The following is a 17,269-nucleotide window of genomic DNA, read 5'->3' as shown; positions in this document are numbered from 1 at the left end:
GAAGACCTGTGAAATTTCTGTTAAGTGTGTGAAGCTGAAGAAACAGGAAAAAGAGAAGGCTGAATATGAAATCAGCCATGTAAGTTGACTGGATTATTATTTATCTAGAGTGATGTATGTGGCAAATATTGCAGCATTATGCCTCTGGTCTCAATAATTGCAGTGGAGTTGCTTGCGATACCTAACAAAGCAGATGAAATGCTGGCCTTAGTGTCTGCTGAACAATGGTTATACACAGAAAAATTTGTAATGTTCTAGGAGCTAGCACACTAATTATTTTTTTCTGAGAAGTCACACAAGCTTGGTCACATGAAGGATTTGAAGAGGGCCACTCCTTCTGGGAGTTGTCCCTAGTTGAGAAAGGGAGCAGAGAAGCATAGGGATGCAAAAGTGTGGATTTCCAGTCCAGCTGTATGAACTCTATTTAAAATCTTGAGATGCCACCAGTAGTAGGGAGCTCCTGCCAATGAGTACTCATGTTATAACATGATAGGCAGTTCCCACTTCAGCCTGATAAACTGCAACAGGATAAGAAAACCTCTCTGCTCTTAGAACTTAAAACTGAATTTCCAGCTGAACAAGTGTTTCTTGGGACTGTAAGGAGGCTTTGCTCTATGTAATAGAAATTATTATATTTTATGGAATATCAATTTTGATTATAAAATGTTAAATTTGACTATTTGACTATGAAGACTATTGTAGAAATAGTCTTCCCTGCAACAAGAATAATGTATGCATCTGCAACCTGGAAATGATGCAAATCACACATATATAAAGATCACATGGCACCTTTATTTCTAAATAGAAAAACTATTTGATCATTTATTAGGGGATAATGTGCCAAGAGTGCAACTGTGAGAACAATGTTGTTGCTTGTGACAAGTCTGTCCTTACAGGAGGAGGGTATAAAGAAAACATATTTCATCCACATACCACAAACTATCTACATTTTAGCAGATGTTTTCTCACAGCAGAAATTTCGGAAACAAAAAGTCAGTCTTCCTAACCACAAGGTATGAATCACACTACCGTAGCATGGAAACCAAGATGATGCACACTCAGAAACAACAAATAAAATTAAAGATAGCAGTCTATTGTGATAGCTATAATTCTTAAGAATTTCTACTGGAAACCTTGTCTGCTTTATGAACAAATCAAATTCTATAGTTTACTTATGAATGAGACAGATTAAATTCTTCTGCCTCTGAGTAGTTTCAGTTTATATTTAGTCTCTTATTTTAAATTATGAGTCACTGAGCTTTATGGACATGAGAGGCTACTTGCAGTTAAATTATACAGGAATTAAGAGTAAATTTGCTTTTTATTTCTTGAATCCTTCCATCACTTTTTTTTTTCTCCATATTTTACTCTAGATTATCATTCTTTTTTTCTTGCAGGGAAAGTGAGAGCGAGGAGTCATGACCTGACTCTAATCTGACCATCAGGTGCCTCTGAATTAAAAAATGATAATTAAAAAATCTAAATTTCTGGGCATCTTTACTATTACATAAGGTTTGTTGCATCCCAGGTGCTACTTCTGCAAATGGATGTAGCCTTGCAGGGAGGTGTGTGAGCCAGGTCCAACCCAGCTGTGTCTGCACTACAACACAGGCAGCAAGGGCAGCACCGGTGTCACTGCAGTGTGGTTTGCTGGAGGGGTGCTGGATCAGCCCTAGCTGTGCTGGGACATGTGGCTGTCCCAGCAGCTGCAGAGCTGGCTCCAGTACAGGGCTCTGCTGGGGGCTCTGCACCTCACTGAAGTGTTCTCCACTTCCTTTGTTCTTGCACTGTGTTCAACACTCCCCTCTGTTCCCCTTCACCAATACACTTATCCTGCTGTCCTTGAACACACAGTACTTTTTCTGACTACTCCTGGTAGTTGCTCAATATTAGCATTGTTTTGATGTCATCATACAGTCTGTGTTGTAACCATGGCATAGGTGGGTGAGGAGAGAGGAGAGAGGAGAGAGACAAGGCCCTCGAGGAGATGACTCTCAAATGTAGAGTAAGTTTGGTATGCCTTGTTTCCATGAAGGATTTGCAAACCTGACCTACTTGGGGTTATTATCTTACCTCCCACAGGCAGCTAAACCCTAATATGTCTGAATGTGCTAAAGACATTTGTATGAGGCTGGAAAAGATAGATCAGCCTGTCACAGAAAGTAAATGTATAGATGTAAACCCCTCAAATATATGCATTTTGTTAGTAGTCAGACAAGAGTGATGCAAATAAAATTCATTCACTCTGTCAGAATTATTAGAAAAAGCTCTGCTCTGGATCTATAGCTTGATCTCATCACACATTTTGAGATTTTGGCCTGTGAAATAGAGGGCAGTTTGGTAGAATGAAGAATATGTTTACCCCCCTTTTCCCAGCTCTTCTTCAGCAACTCTGAATTATCTTGCTTTTAAAGACTCTGAATGACATAATAAGCATGTATATATTTAACAAAATCCTAATTGAAATTTTAAAAATTAAATTAATACTAATATCTTTTATTGCTCTTCCATACTGCAGGGCAGAAACTATGCAAATAAATAAAACTGAATGCAACAGAACTCTGCCTTCAGCTAAAGTTGAGATTATTAATGCATGCAGACAGGTCAAATACTGTTGTGGTTTCACATCAGTTTCTTCTGTTTTACTTCCAGATTTTTGAGAGCTTCCCTTAGGTAAAGAAGACATCTGTTTATGTCTGAAAACAATAGATATGCTCAAGCTGGAATGTGGAGGAGGTTTCTCTTCACAAAACAAGCACAGCGCTCTCCTGGCAGGCTTGCCAGAGGGCACAACATAACTAAGAATATGAACTGCTCCACTTACCATCTCTATACAAACACAAGGTTTTTCTCCAAACATGCCCTTGATGATACCAGAGAATGTATCTGAAGCTAACACTGGAATATTCCCATTTATTTCCTGACACTGGGATAAGTCTATCCATCTAATTCACAAAAGTGGGTTAGTATCATTCAGATTATTACAGTGCAAAAACCCAATAACAATAAAGATGCAATGTGCCATATCAGCAATAAACTTATGCATGAGCAGAGCAAAATACTGGCCAGCCTGGAGTAGAAAAGGTTTTGTCCTCATTATTCATGAAATTGTTTAGTGTTTAGCCTTAAATGTCTACAATTGTCCATGCAATTAAAGATGTAGTCCATAGAAATCAGGTCTACATTAACTTTTTTTTTTTTTAATTTAGCTAAATTTTAAAGAATCAATCATAAAAAAGTTACATTTACACTACAAGTAAGAGATCAGTGAGAGGTAATATCTTGGCAATGATATTTCCTTCAAGCTATGATGAGACTAGAAAAACACATTTCTAGTGCATTCATTAAGTTAACATATTCTATAATTAATAAAGAATCATGAGTCACTTTCTGGGAACGGTATTAAAGGAACTTCAGGATGTAGTATTTGAAGAAAGAGAATTTGGGAAGTCCTGTGATGGTGTGGAACTGCATTTCTTAATAGTACAGGAAAGTGATTTTAAGGGGAGGGGAATTGGTGACTTCTTTTAGTAAAAATGAATCACAGAAGTGCTGGAATCTGACAATCAAAATGAAATCTCACTAAATTATACAAGTAACTAGCAATATAGTTCTGAGACATAAAGAAACCACAGGCTTCTGGCAAGTTTTTTCTCACGAAAACTTGGAGCAGTTAGAGAAGATATAAAGCACAGAGCAATTAGATGGTTTCCTCTTTTTTACCAATGAAGATTTAATAGTTAAGCAGATGATTCTGTTAAGAAAGTTACTACTTTTTTATTCATGCATATTTCAATGCATATTGACATATTTTTACATGCTTTTACATATGCTTTTCTTTAAGATTTCAAATAGCACAGTTGTTGAGAAACCAACAGTGAATAGAACTCATTTTAATCCATATGCTTGTTTCAGATGCAGCTTCAGCAAAAGGTTGGAGTAGTGGTCCCTGCTTCCAGGAATGGTTTTGATTTTTTTCAGTGACAATCTAATATGAATGCATACATCAACATGATTTAATATACGTGCACACATGGCATTCTATTTGTGTCCCTTAGCAGGTGTATTTTTTTCTGGCTGGGATGGAGTTAATTTTCCCACAGCAGCTCTCAGAGTGCTGTGCTCTGCCCTGACAGCTGGAGAGGTGTTGATAACACACCAGCAGTGTTTGCACTATTGCTGAGAAGAGCTTGCCCAGCATCAGCTCTGTCCACCATTCCCCCTCACCAGCAGGTTGGTAGTGGGCAAGACCTTGGGAGACAATATGGCCAGGACAGTTGACCCAAACTGACCAAAGGGAGACTCCATAATATTCCAGACCATGTGTCTTCTCAGCAATAGAAGCTAAAAGAAAAGAGGAGGGGGGTGGGAGAGGGGCGTAAGGGGTGATCTGTTATTTACATAATTTTTCTTCTGGAGCAACTATTATGTGTACTGAAGCCCTGCTTCCTGGGAAGTGGCAAGGCATCCATTTATGATGGGAAGCAGAAAATAAAATATTTGTGTTTCCTGTGCTTCTGCATGCGTGACCTTTGGTTTTGCTTTATTAAATTGCCCTTATCTTGACCCATGAGTTTTTTCCACCTTATTTTCTCCCTGCCCTGCCCAATGAGGAGGAGAGTGATAGAGCAGGTTCCATTCTCTTCAGTTTGAAGAGTCCAGTGCTAGCCACTTTCTATGGCAGTATCAATCTTCATCAGACTTAACCTCATATTATACTTCTCAGATTTTCCTGCAAGATTTTGATAAAGCAGCTCTTTCCGGGGCAACCACTGTGAGCAAATGTTCTCAATTCTGGAAATGCTGGTCAGGGGGTGGAAGATCTGACAGTTCTGAAACTTTTAATCTATAAATGTCATATTCAAAGTCTGGCAGTACCTGAAATGGATGAATTAAAATTGAAGTTATCAGATCTTCTTTTCAGCATCATTCAGAGATTCTGCTCTACTTTATTAGGAAATGACAAGAAGTCCTGCTTGTATTGAGGAAGAGGAACTGTATCCTATGCCATAATTTCACACTTCTCTAATTTACTTCAAAATAAAGGAAAAGCAGATTAATATGTTCCTTTCTTTCTTCTCCAGCTAAATTACAATTCTTCTCTGACACTTGTTTATCTACCAGAAGGTTAATAGTAACAATAGTACATTTAATAAATGGTACTTTTTATCAATAAAAACAAAAGAATTTTTAAAGTAAAGTTGAAACTTTAAAGGTAAATGTAGGAGAATGCATAACTTCTCATCTTCCTTTTCCATTCTGATTTTTAAAAGTCTTTTTTCCTGAAATTATCTGTCTCTGTCTCAGATTCCAACTCTCTTACACAAAAACTCTTCCTAAGCCTTTTTTTTTTCTTCTAGTAATTTTTTTCCACCCTCTAGCAGAAAGATGAAAGGCAGGTAATTTGTCTACAGAGTCTCCAGACTGATGAGAAGCAAGAGACTCTGTGCATAGAGGAAGTTCTAACAGTACTAACGAAAACATCCCAGCAATGTGTTTCTCAGTGGCACAATTATTATTTGAAACAACTCATTGATCAGGGCATACACTTTAGATATTGGAATGAGAAAGTAACAGTCTGTATTTTACATTAAAGGAGATTTTTTCCACTGAAGGCAAAAAAAAATATTTTTTGGGAGTAAGAACCAAGAAATTATAATCACATTTTTACAATCTTCCAGAATAGTAGTACTCAATTATCATCCTAAAGGGGAAGCTTATGGGTGTGCATTTTGTAATTATATTATTCTTAATATTTGGAACATTTGTTCTTAAAGAGATAAAAATTTGCTTTCTGGAAGCTAAACACATTGACACATTGCTTTGCTGAGCCTTTTACAAAGTTTAAGGTGCAAGCTGTTATAGACACATCTGTGCCTCTGTCTTTTGATAGAGATTCAGCCTAAACTGTGGAAATAACTGAAGTCAGATTGCTCCTGCAGGTAAAGCAAATAGGTCCTGACATGACCAACAGAAACAGACAACCCAAATTACTTTCAAGAATAATGCATTTTATCTACAATGAGTAGTCCACCTGCTTCTTTTTTTCCTGTTGCTTTAAGACTGACTTTTCATTTGAAGAGAAGTTTTCTTTCCTGAAGGGGAAATATAAAGAATAGGAACTGATAACAAAAGACAACAAGCTTTACAAATGTTTCCAAGAGACAAAAGTACATGGTGTCTTGGGGAAAAAAAAAAAGGAAAAATAAGAATAAGTTATTTACAGATGTTTCTAAATTTTCATCAATGACAATCTCTCCATAAGAGTTGACATTAATGCTCCCCATAACAAATCCCCAAAACCCCCAACCTTAAGAAAAATTCACTCCAGTTCCTCTGTTTTCTTTCATATCTCAGAAGGGAACCTGAGGTATAACACAACAGGTAGTTAAAGAAAAAACTAGTAGATACTGAAGTTTACCATTTCACTGTGCAAACCAGTCTGAGACTTTCAGTGAAGCTCCTGGCAAAGCCCAGGACATTTCCACTGGCATCTGAATGCAGGCATTGGCTGGGACCAGCTCCTGCAGTAATTTTTTTGCCTTTTTGCTCTTTTACTACAGTGACCTGTAGTCAATGCAGGTATTTCTTTTCACACTAAACCCTTTTCACATATTAATTCATGGCCTAAATAACTCTGCTTATTCTGCTTTACCTGACTGCAGGAAATGTCATTCCTCCTCTTTGTTTTTTTTTTCCCCCTTGGTAATTTTTTTTAATTTTTGCATTCCAGGCAATATAACATCTGCACAGCATAATCAGCCAGTGACTTCTTGGGGATGTCCCCCATGCCTTACCACAGCTGTCCTTCCAGCCAAAACTCCTTCTCCAGTCCCTATTCTTTCCCTCTAACCTCCCACTGCTGCCAGTATGCTCTCCTGTTTTTCAAAGGCACAGTGGAGTGTTATGGAAATGTGGTTCAAGGGCTATATTTACCACATAATACTAATGCTTATTAGCTATAAATCCCATGGCAGGTATATGAAATACAGTTGTGTCAGACACCACAACTTTTCAAAACATAAGCATTCTACAAAAACTATGTGCTAAATATATTTTCTTCATTCTCTCTTCAGTTAATAGTAAAAAAATGAAGATAAGGCAGATGACCTCTTCCTTGTTTTATTACATGAGTGATATGAAATAGCCTTTGCTGCCCCAAACCTACCATTATCAAGCATTTAAAAGATGAGAGTAAATGCTCACAAGTGCAATATATCATTGACAGAATTCCCAGGTTTCTGTCCTTTATGTATGTCACAGTCTAAAGGCTCTCCTGAAAACACCTCTGTTGTTTCTTCTTCCTTGCAGTACTTTACTGATGCTGGTGTAAATACCCTTTGTGTCTATCTCTCATCTGGTAATTAACTCTATTGATTAGAAGAGCTTCAAAATGAGTATTTAAGGATCATTCTGTAAAATATGTAACGCCATGGTCTCAGATGAAAGCTTAGTTAGAAAGTTTTCACATCAATCTTGGAGTAGAAAGAATAAGAAGGAAGAAACTCTTGTGCAGGTGAGTTTCTCTACTATCCAGCCATAGTATTTTTAAACCCAGAAGGATTCTCTGAATGCACTGCTTCAATAAGACATAGATAATGCACAGCAAGCAAGCTAACACCCTGTATAGAGTTCAGTGAAAATTCATGCAGTGAGATGATCACATGCATTATAACACCTTGCTGACTCATTGCTAGTATGAGAGAAAATAGTTTGCCCTCAGGGAAAATAATAGCTTATCTCATTTGCAAAGAGAAAGAATAACCATGAAGTCATAGCAAATTATCTCCACCTGTGACACTGATGAAATTCTGAGGTGGAGCTGGCCAGGTGAAACTGCAGAGGTGGAAACTAAAATAAAAACATATGTCTGGAAAAGGTTGTGTATAAAGACACAGGACTTTCTTTGAAGAAGATAAAAGGCCAGTGTTCAGTTATGATTTCTGTAAAGAAACACAATGAGTCAAATAACCACGATGTATTTTGTGACTGGAAGGAAGGGTGGGGATGTGTGTGGGGAGGGGAGAAGACAAAAAGACATCTTCTGTCTGAGTCTGGCATCTATAAGAAACAAGAAGTTCCCTTCCTGGATAAGTTTCTCTTCTTAATAACTTCCTAAACTCCCAAGGTATACTTTTTATTTTGCTCCTTAACTAAGGAAGTAGAAGCCAAGAATTGAGAAAAAATAATTGCTCAACCTCACAAAAGAGATACTGTCTGGTTTAGAGAGGGGTCAGATTAGTCTGTGAAAGCAGAAACTTGGTACTTATGAAATTTAAATGTCAGCATAAGCACTTAGTATATTTGAAAACATGTGGCCACTGGATACATATGTTTGGTTTTGTTTATCAAAACTTATGGAATTTTTCTCACCATTGATCTGGAGTCGGTGCAACTTTACTTCAGTGTGGATTGGGGCAACCATGTGCTCCCCAGCCTGGCTCAGATGAACTGCAGGCATGTAGAGATAGACAGTGTCAATCAGTCCCACTCACTCTGTGCAGTTTCAGGAATTATCTTTATGAGGAATCACTCTTCTAACTCACAGCCTAAGTTTAGTTCTGTCTTGTTATAGTTACACTTACCTGTGGTAAATTTATCTGTGGTGGAGGGGACTCCTCCAGCCCAGCTCCTTCCTTTCCTGTACAGCCACGAGATAGAAGGATAAATATTTGGAGACTGGGAGAGGAAAATCCACTCCATTTACCATAGACGGTTTCCATCTCTTTGGATGCACAGGCTATTAATAAAATCTTTTACAGTTAATTTTGGACAGAAATCTAGCTCTTCTACTGAGGGGATAAGGGACTGAAAAAAATGTTAGAAAAATCAATCTTTTCATGGGTCAACAGACCTAGCTTTCTTTTGACATCTTCCAGCATGACTCAGTAAATGGGAAATAGTTCTTAGATCTCAAATAAGGTCTGAGAACTATTTGGATCATCTGGGGTACTGCTACTGATAGAAATAAAGACAGAATCTACAGCATAAACAGGCATTAATTTTTTTACTAGGGTTCTGCTCTGTGAAGATTTAGTAGGAAACTGTAGCACATGGAAGAATTGTTTGTATTTGGGAGAAGTGAGCTCAGCAGACCATGAAAAGCACCCAGTGAAGCCACATTGTAATCTCTAGAGTGGCTGAAGCCTATGAAAAGTGTAAATCTATCCTGAATAGATGGTGGTATATATTAGGAACCAGGGAAATATATTCAGTTGACCACAGCCTTTCTTACTCAACCTTTGAGTCAACACAACTGCACTTACATCAGTAATTTCAAGCTCAGAGATGGCCCTTTACCAATAATTATGGGCTTCAGTTTCCCAAAGGTTATGGAGGTTTTATTAGAAGTCTGATACTACAAAAGTCAAATTGGACAAGAACCTTGTATTAAGTCAAGCTTAGACTCAATCTCGGTCTAAGTGGGCTACTAGATTCTCATATTCTTATGTTAAAATTTCCTAATTGTTACTGACAATACCATGAACTGGCATGATGTGGATTACATTGTGCTTTTCACTGTACAATCTCAACATTCAAATACATATTTACAGGTGGGGAAAAAATGTTGGAAGTTTTGGGTTTCAATTTTCACCTCTGCAAAGAGATTTATTGACCACTATTCAAGGTAATAGGTACAAAAAAAGAAGCTATTTAGCTCCATTAAAGACTTAAAAAGCTTAGATTTACTTAAAAACATTGATTTCCAAGTAGGCAGGATGTATTTACAATTTCATGAAACAGGAAGAGAGTAATAGTTAAGTACATTGTGTCCTTGCTTTGAAAGCTTTTGCTGGAAGTTAAGATTTATGATTTAATTCAACTTAGAAAGAAAAAGTATGGACTGACCCAACAAGATCTTTCACAGTTGAATATGCTTCTGTAATTTAAAACATGCACCAGAAAATACAAACATTTTTTAAAAAGTAGTGGTGGTGTTGTTCCCAAGATAATAGCCTCCACATTAACCTAAACCTACTCTTTATTCTGCTCTAAGATGACAGCCAGAACCAGTTTAAATTTGTTAATTTTCTCTTAACCAGAGACAAACATTTCACAAAGCATTTGCTAGAGCACAGATGATAAAAAATATATATAAATCAGCCTAACATGCAGCACAGTGCTTCCCTTCTGAGGAAATTTCTCTCAGTAGAAATGCAAGCATATATTTTTGTGAGTCAATAAAGGTACACTTCATTTCCATCAAACCCACACTTCATTTCCATTACACTGTCACTTTGTCATAAACTGTCCTACACAATGTTTTTTTCCTTCAGCATTTTCTTAGTGTAACTCCAGTGCACTATAAGCTCAGGAATGTTAAAATGTATGTATGCAACAATCATCCCAGAGACCTGGCTGGATTATAGCACCTGACCATTGCTAATTCAATCATTTCATAGTAGAAATCAAAACTGCAGCTAATACAATTGTCAATAAATATAAACATTGTTATATATATACAAATCTAGAGATTCCCAGATGGCAAACCTGCAGGATAAATTTCTTCACTTGCTTTGCCAAAATTTGCTCAGGCTCTCCCTGGTCCTGCCTGCTCAATGTGTGCAGTTTGTTATATAGAACAGAATAAGCAAATAAAATGGAGATTAAAGCTTCTGAAACCAGTGGATCCGGTCTCTGTCTGGTTCCATCAGGTGTGACAAAGCACCAGTACCTTGACCTAGTCCTATTCACTGAACTCCTACAGGAATTCAGAATCAATGCAGAATAAACCTTATGTGTACCTTTATAGTAAATGTTTTAATTCATATGTTTCAGTCCATTCAAAACTGACATACTTAGCTCTGACATTGCTTATGAAACTTCTGTTTAAATTTCAGTGCTGATACTGATGATAATGAACCCATGTATGTACATGTATACATACACACACTCTAACTAGACAATTTTATTTTTCCCTTTAACAGCCTGATATTTCTTACTCTCATTTGTGTCATCCTGTTTTAAAATTGAGGGATGTCCCAGTTTCTCAGATTATCATAGCTTACCATTTTATTTTTATTGGCTATCAAAATGCATATATTTATTCACAGTAAAAGCTACTGTAGTTCATTTTCCAGCATAAGATGTAGTACAGTGTGTGCTCAAAGAGATTGAGTTCTTGTAAATTTTGTGAGAGAAATCCAGAACTCTCTGAACTCTGATGAACTTAGTGGTTTTGCTGCTGGCCACAAAGATGTTGTCCTTCTACCCTCATCCTCTCTTGTTCTACAAGGAACCTGAGCAGTTGTTAACTCTGACATTAGCCAAAAGAAACAATAAATGCTGGTTGTTAAAATTTCCTGTTTTCATGATCTTAGAAAGCCTAATGGCAATCAGACCTTAACACACACTTGAGAATGCTGTGAAGTGTTTGCCTTCATCCATCATTTTAAAATTGTCATAGTTTTAGGGTCTAGAAATAAAAGCCAAAAAACAGAAGCAGAACTCTATTAGTGATTCATTGGTGATTCAGAGTGTCTCATTTATTCCCTATTTCTCACCAAGGGAACTTGACACCCACTTCCTATCACATCAGTGTTACAGCCTTGAGCATCAAGCCACAATATTGTTTTGTTGTCATTTTTGGTTGCTAAATGCCAGCTTCTAAAGAAAAACCCGCAAAAAATAGGTTTTCTTAATATCTTCATTAGGTTTTATGTCTTAAACCTATCAGTGGCCAGCTAGAAAGCACACAGGAAGAGAAAAATAAGATCTGTGGATCTGCAGGTTCCCATCTGTCTTCTAGATACTTTTAAATTGGTTCATCTCAGTCATTTGAACCTTGGTACACTCCAAACCTTGAATTGCGTAAGGAGGTTTATGGGGTGTTACTGAAATGTTTTCTTGACTTCTGAAGCCATCTCAACAAGAAATAAGCTAGAATTGGAGATTCTTGAAAGCGTTTCTCTGGTTTGTAAAAAATGTTCTTTGTTTGGTTTGGTTGGTTTGGTTTTGATTTTTTGTGGTTTTGGTGTGGGTTTTTTTCTTTGTATTTTTCATGTGTTTTACATTCAAGATAGATTAAATTGATCTTTTTCAATATTTTCAATGAACTGCAAACTTCCCTTATCTTATTCACTGGCAGTGAGACTGGCATTCTTGTCACCAGATATGTCTGCTCTGAGGACAGGGAAATGAAGTGACATCCAGTACATTTTAACCAAACTTTTTCAGGCTTGAACAATAGACCTCCAAAGAAAACAACTTGCTGAAGATTTTATGTCCTAGTATGTAAAGATAATTCATACTTGTCCTATATTTTCTGACTTTAATTCAGTTTATCAGAAATTTAAGGGACATTTTTTTCAGTCCCTTATACCCTCAGTAGAAATGCTTTACAAAGCCCCACATATACTTCAGACATATCTGTGGAATCACTCGGTAACCTCCTTCACCCTCCTCAGACAGATCTCTTTCTATCACTGTAGAAGAAAAAAAGTTTGAAGAACATCTTTTTTTTAATTAGCAATAAAGTAATGCTATTAAATAATAAAATAAACAACAAAAATTTAAAAATAAAATATTTTAAGTGTCAGAATATTTACCTTATCATAGTATTGCAAGGTTTCTTTGGAAGTTTGCCAATCAGAATTCCTGCTCTCACCTAAGTTTTATAAATGCTGGATAGATATGCATTGGGATAATTTCTTTGTCACACAGAGAAAAATAATCTCTTTTGGTATTAAGCTAGAATGAATCCAAGAAAAGCATGGAAGAGCAAGAAGGCTCCACACCCTGCTAGGAAGGGTACTTATTCCAAACTAAGAGTTTAGAAATTCTGAAAGTCCATACATTTTTTAATTCAGAGTGACCTGAGACAAAAACCTTTGTGTGAAGCCTATGAGAAAATAATCAAAATCTGCATCTTCAAAAAACAGAGTAAATCCTATTCCCCAGACTAATCTGTGCCCTGTGACATACTTTCACTAGAAATGCATCCTCTCAATATTTTCTTAAATTTCTCTTTGCCAAACCAGAAGTTTTTGGGTTTTACTATGCTGTGTTTCGGCAGAAAGAAGTCTTGGCAAACTTGGTTCCATGTTGAGCATGGGGCCTTGGCCCATGAAAGCACTTGCATTCTTATCTCTAAACTAAGACTTAAATCTTATTCTTTCAGCTACTTGAAATTATGTAGTGTTCCTTTAACATCAGAGGCATAATGAGATAGGAACCTAACAAGGATATATTCTAAGGCAAACATGTTATGATTCAAAATAGTCATGTTCTAGGAACTCATAAAAGTTATGTGTTTTGGTTTAATTTGTCAAAAACAATTAGAAAACAACTGGGAAAATATTTTTTGAACTTTCTGTTTATAGTTTGCCTAACTCTTTAAGAATTAAAAGAAAAAATCTGCAGTACAAAAGTGTGGAGATGGAACATAACTCCATTTTATATGTTTTCTTTTTAATACCGTATAGTACAGTACTGTTTTTGCAATATGAAAACTAAATATATCTAACTGTACTAGTATTTAGAAAACTTATTTGCATTTTAATTAGAAGCTGTACATATTTGTAACTGTTAGATATATGAAAATAAAAATAGGAGGGCCATGCAAAGACCAGAGATGTTTATTTCTGTCTCATCATAGTTGTGCAAATAAGTTATTTGTAGTCATATACATGTATTTATGTATATCTATACAGGGAAATAGAAGAGATTTCAGCAAAAGGTTTCAAGGCTACTTTTGCTTCTAGTATTTCTCATCTGAGAAAATAGGTATGTACTACATTTTTTGGTGTATAAGTACACTTGAGAGAAAAAGCCATACAATCATGAATAATAAAGTCATAGGTAAGTAGATGACAAGGTGATAACCAAGAGCAGAGAGATAACAAACTCTAAATAAATCAAAGAAAATTCCTTGTAAACCTAGCATATGTTGTTAGATGCTCTGCAATATGAGAAAAAAATAGATTATCTGTTTATACTCTTCAGGGCACAATATAGTCTGTTTCTGGGGCCAGAATATGTTTTTACTGACTTTTTCATGGAATACATAGCTGTCCAGGGCCAGTGACTGAAGCTGGAATCCACTTCCAAGGTGCTGATGCAGAGCACCTCACTCCCCACAGCTCATATCCCCACAGCCTACTGCACACACCAGGGTATTCCTCCAACCTGTCAGGAAGCTGAGGCAGAGAGAGGCAATTTGCCCATCCCCAGAGTAGATTAAAGAATCTGTGGCAAGAACGCAGAGCCAGTGGCTCTCAGCCAGCTTTTGGCTGCCACATCCAGGAGCTTGGGGCCTCAGCTGGGTGATGCTGGCAACCAGAGGAGTGTGCAACACATTGGCAATGGCTTGGTGTGAGAGACCAGGTTGGAGCAGAGTCACGAGTCTTTAGTGCCTTGGAGAGAAACGCAGGAAGGAAATACAGACTTCAAAGGCCCATTATATTGCCCAACAAGTAAAAAGGAACTTAATTATAACTGAGAATGTGGCCAGCAGGGTCAGTGGTCCAGCTGGAAGCCAAGCTCTGTTTGCTTCGTGTTAAAGGTCCCTTGAAGTTCCTGTTGTGTCAAATGTCAAGCATATTTTGAGTTTTAACTAGTTCACATGAAATCAACAATAAAAATCTTACTGACTTCAGTGAGGGCAGAATTTGACGGTAATCCACGACCTGAGAACATTTCTCACAGTAGATAAGGATTCCATTTGATATCAGGTCACTTGCAAACTTTTCTCATTGATGTCTTCTGAAGGAAGATATTTGTACCTACAAAAAATAAAGGATAGTACTTCAGAGAAAATAGACTGCACTCTTTTGAGTCTTCTCGATAATATTTTCATGCCCAGAAGGGAGGCTGAACAGCGCACCGCTGTTGTGAAACTTCCCTCCAGTTGCCGCTAGAAAGAATGCCTTGGGGTTTTTTCCACGTTCAAAGCATCAGGTTTTGTAAGCTCAATTTAAAACCATGAAACAATGTGTTTCTTTTAGGCTGAGTAAGGCAAAAGATTTCTGTGTTTGGGAGGATTTATAGATACAGTGTTACAATGTGGCATTTGTTTTAAAGCAGTAAAATGATGAAATGTTTAAGGGGTTTTAGCCATGTGATTATTATGTGTCATAATTACATTGAAATATCCTTCCCCATATCTAAATTTTTGGGGGGTCAGGGTGGGTAAAGAATATTAAAATTTTGGTAAGTTTTCTGTTCTATTGAAATACCTGGTGGCTGCAATGAGATGTAGCAGTCTTGCTACACCTTTCAAGAAAAAAGTCTCACATGGCTTTTTTCTTGAAAGAGGAGCTCTATCTTTGGTCCCTTGGCATCTTCTCAAATCCTCATTGTCAGGAACGTTTACATTTAGATTCTTCTTATGTAGACCTATCAACTCAACAACAATCTGCACCACCCCTGAAAAGAGGAGGGCTGATGTTCTCCTGCATGCCAGCTGTAGTCTGGAGTTAGATCAGGGATTTGGTCTGCCTGAAAAGTGATCTGGTGAAAGCAAAGACAAAACAAATCCAGCAACCTGCACTGTGGCTGTGTGAAAGCAGCTGCACAGCTGCAATTGTTGCAGTGCCAGTGTCCATTGAAATCTAGGGTGGCCTTGGAACTTTTGTAGTGTATTCTGAGGTCCAGGCTGCCACCTGGCCAGAAAACTGACTTCAGCAGGAGCCCCAGTGAAAGAGTTTAGTGGATTCCTGGGTAGATGGCCATCTAACTTCAGCCTGGAACCAAATAATATTGTTGTAGAAGACATTCATGTTTCTACCTGCTACAGATCTCCACTTTTGCATGTCAGAAATGTTTGCTAACTTTGAAATGTTTCAAACAATGGTGGATAACACCATTTTATTCCCCTGATCTATTTTCACCCCAAAAGGAAAAGAAAAACAAAACAATAGTCAGATATTTTCAGGGTTTCCCAGGTAAAATTACGTTGTGTTGTTCATTGTTATGTAATCACAGTTGAAATTAATTTTTTTTTTTCCTTTGGTTACTAAATTCATGCTTTGAACTCCAAGTGTTGGTATGCACTTAAGTTAGAAAAATATCAAAAGTTCAGTGCTTGAAGGCATATCTCCCTTTTTAGGCAGTGCTCAGGTCTTGAACTTTGGAAGAAAAAAGTCTCTGTTTTTCTAATACTACTTTGACTACATCTGCAGCTGTCAGGAGATCTATATCCAATAGCCCAAAAGGCATTTTGAGATGAGTAAGATTCAATTTTTAATGTGCAAGAAATAGCTTAGTGTGTTTTGTTAATAAGCCTCCATACACTTTTCCCTTTTCTCTTACATTAGCAAAAAGAATGTCAGCACCATCAATGACATCATTTCTGACACAGCATATGAGTTCTTGTTACAGAACTTTGTGTGGAACAAATGTTTTGTACAAATTTTTTTCTTTACTCTCTTATGCCAGAGCTCACTAAAATGATTCAAAACCACTCATTAATGCAACATGTACTGGAACAAAGAGATATTTAAGGGCTGCTTTACTCAATACTAAATAATTTTTAAAAGTTTAAAAAATTACTTAATGTTTTGATTCAAGCATTATTTTCTTCTGGATGTGGCTGAGATCACTGCTTTTGTAAAAATGTATTGTGTGTTGCACACATAGCAACATCTACTTTTTTCTGTATACTACATTTACTCATTCTAGAAGACAGCTATAAGCAGCCACTGCTTTCCTTTCAAATCATGCTTTTCTCTATTTTTTCTGGCTTTTTTAAAATAAAAAGATGTGTTATCGAGGTTCAACTATCACAAGGACTGAGTACATGAATATTGTACTTTATCTGAAAAAGGATTCCTCCAAGAACAAAAATTCTCAGCACTGTAATAGTAAGGGAGTGGGTTAAATCATTCTAGGATAAAAGTGCTGTTCACAGAGGGTTGCTGTCAAACATTTTGCAGTCATTTGTTTTTTCCTGATGTTCTTTATGTTAAACTAATAAAATGCTTATTTGGTGGTGACACACGATCTCAGTGTAATGTAGCTGTGTACAGACCAGCTGCTTTGCTTGCTAACAGAATTGTGTGAATGTGGCCTGGCCGCACACAGTCACTGTTGAATGATTGGATATTCTGATAGAGCAGGATCTGACTGATTCTTTTTAACTGAAGCCTTTAGTTTCAGTTACAAACCTTAGAAAAAATAAGGGTTTGCCAGAATTGAATTGCCAATAAGATTATGATCTTTTCTGAAATATTTAGATTTTTTATTTCTTTTTTTTTTTATATAAAATACCTTTAAGTGCAATATAAACTTACATTCATCTTTTAAAAATATGTGAAACTACACTGTAAGT

Source organism: Agelaius phoeniceus, chromosome 1 (genome assembly GCF_051311805.1).
Source record: "Agelaius phoeniceus isolate bAgePho1 chromosome 1, bAgePho1.hap1, whole genome shotgun sequence".
Classification (NCBI taxonomy): domain Eukaryota; kingdom Metazoa; phylum Chordata; class Aves; order Passeriformes; family Icteridae; genus Agelaius; species Agelaius phoeniceus.
The sequence above is the reverse complement of the archived record's forward strand: the minus strand, read 5'-3'. Positions refer to the sequence as shown.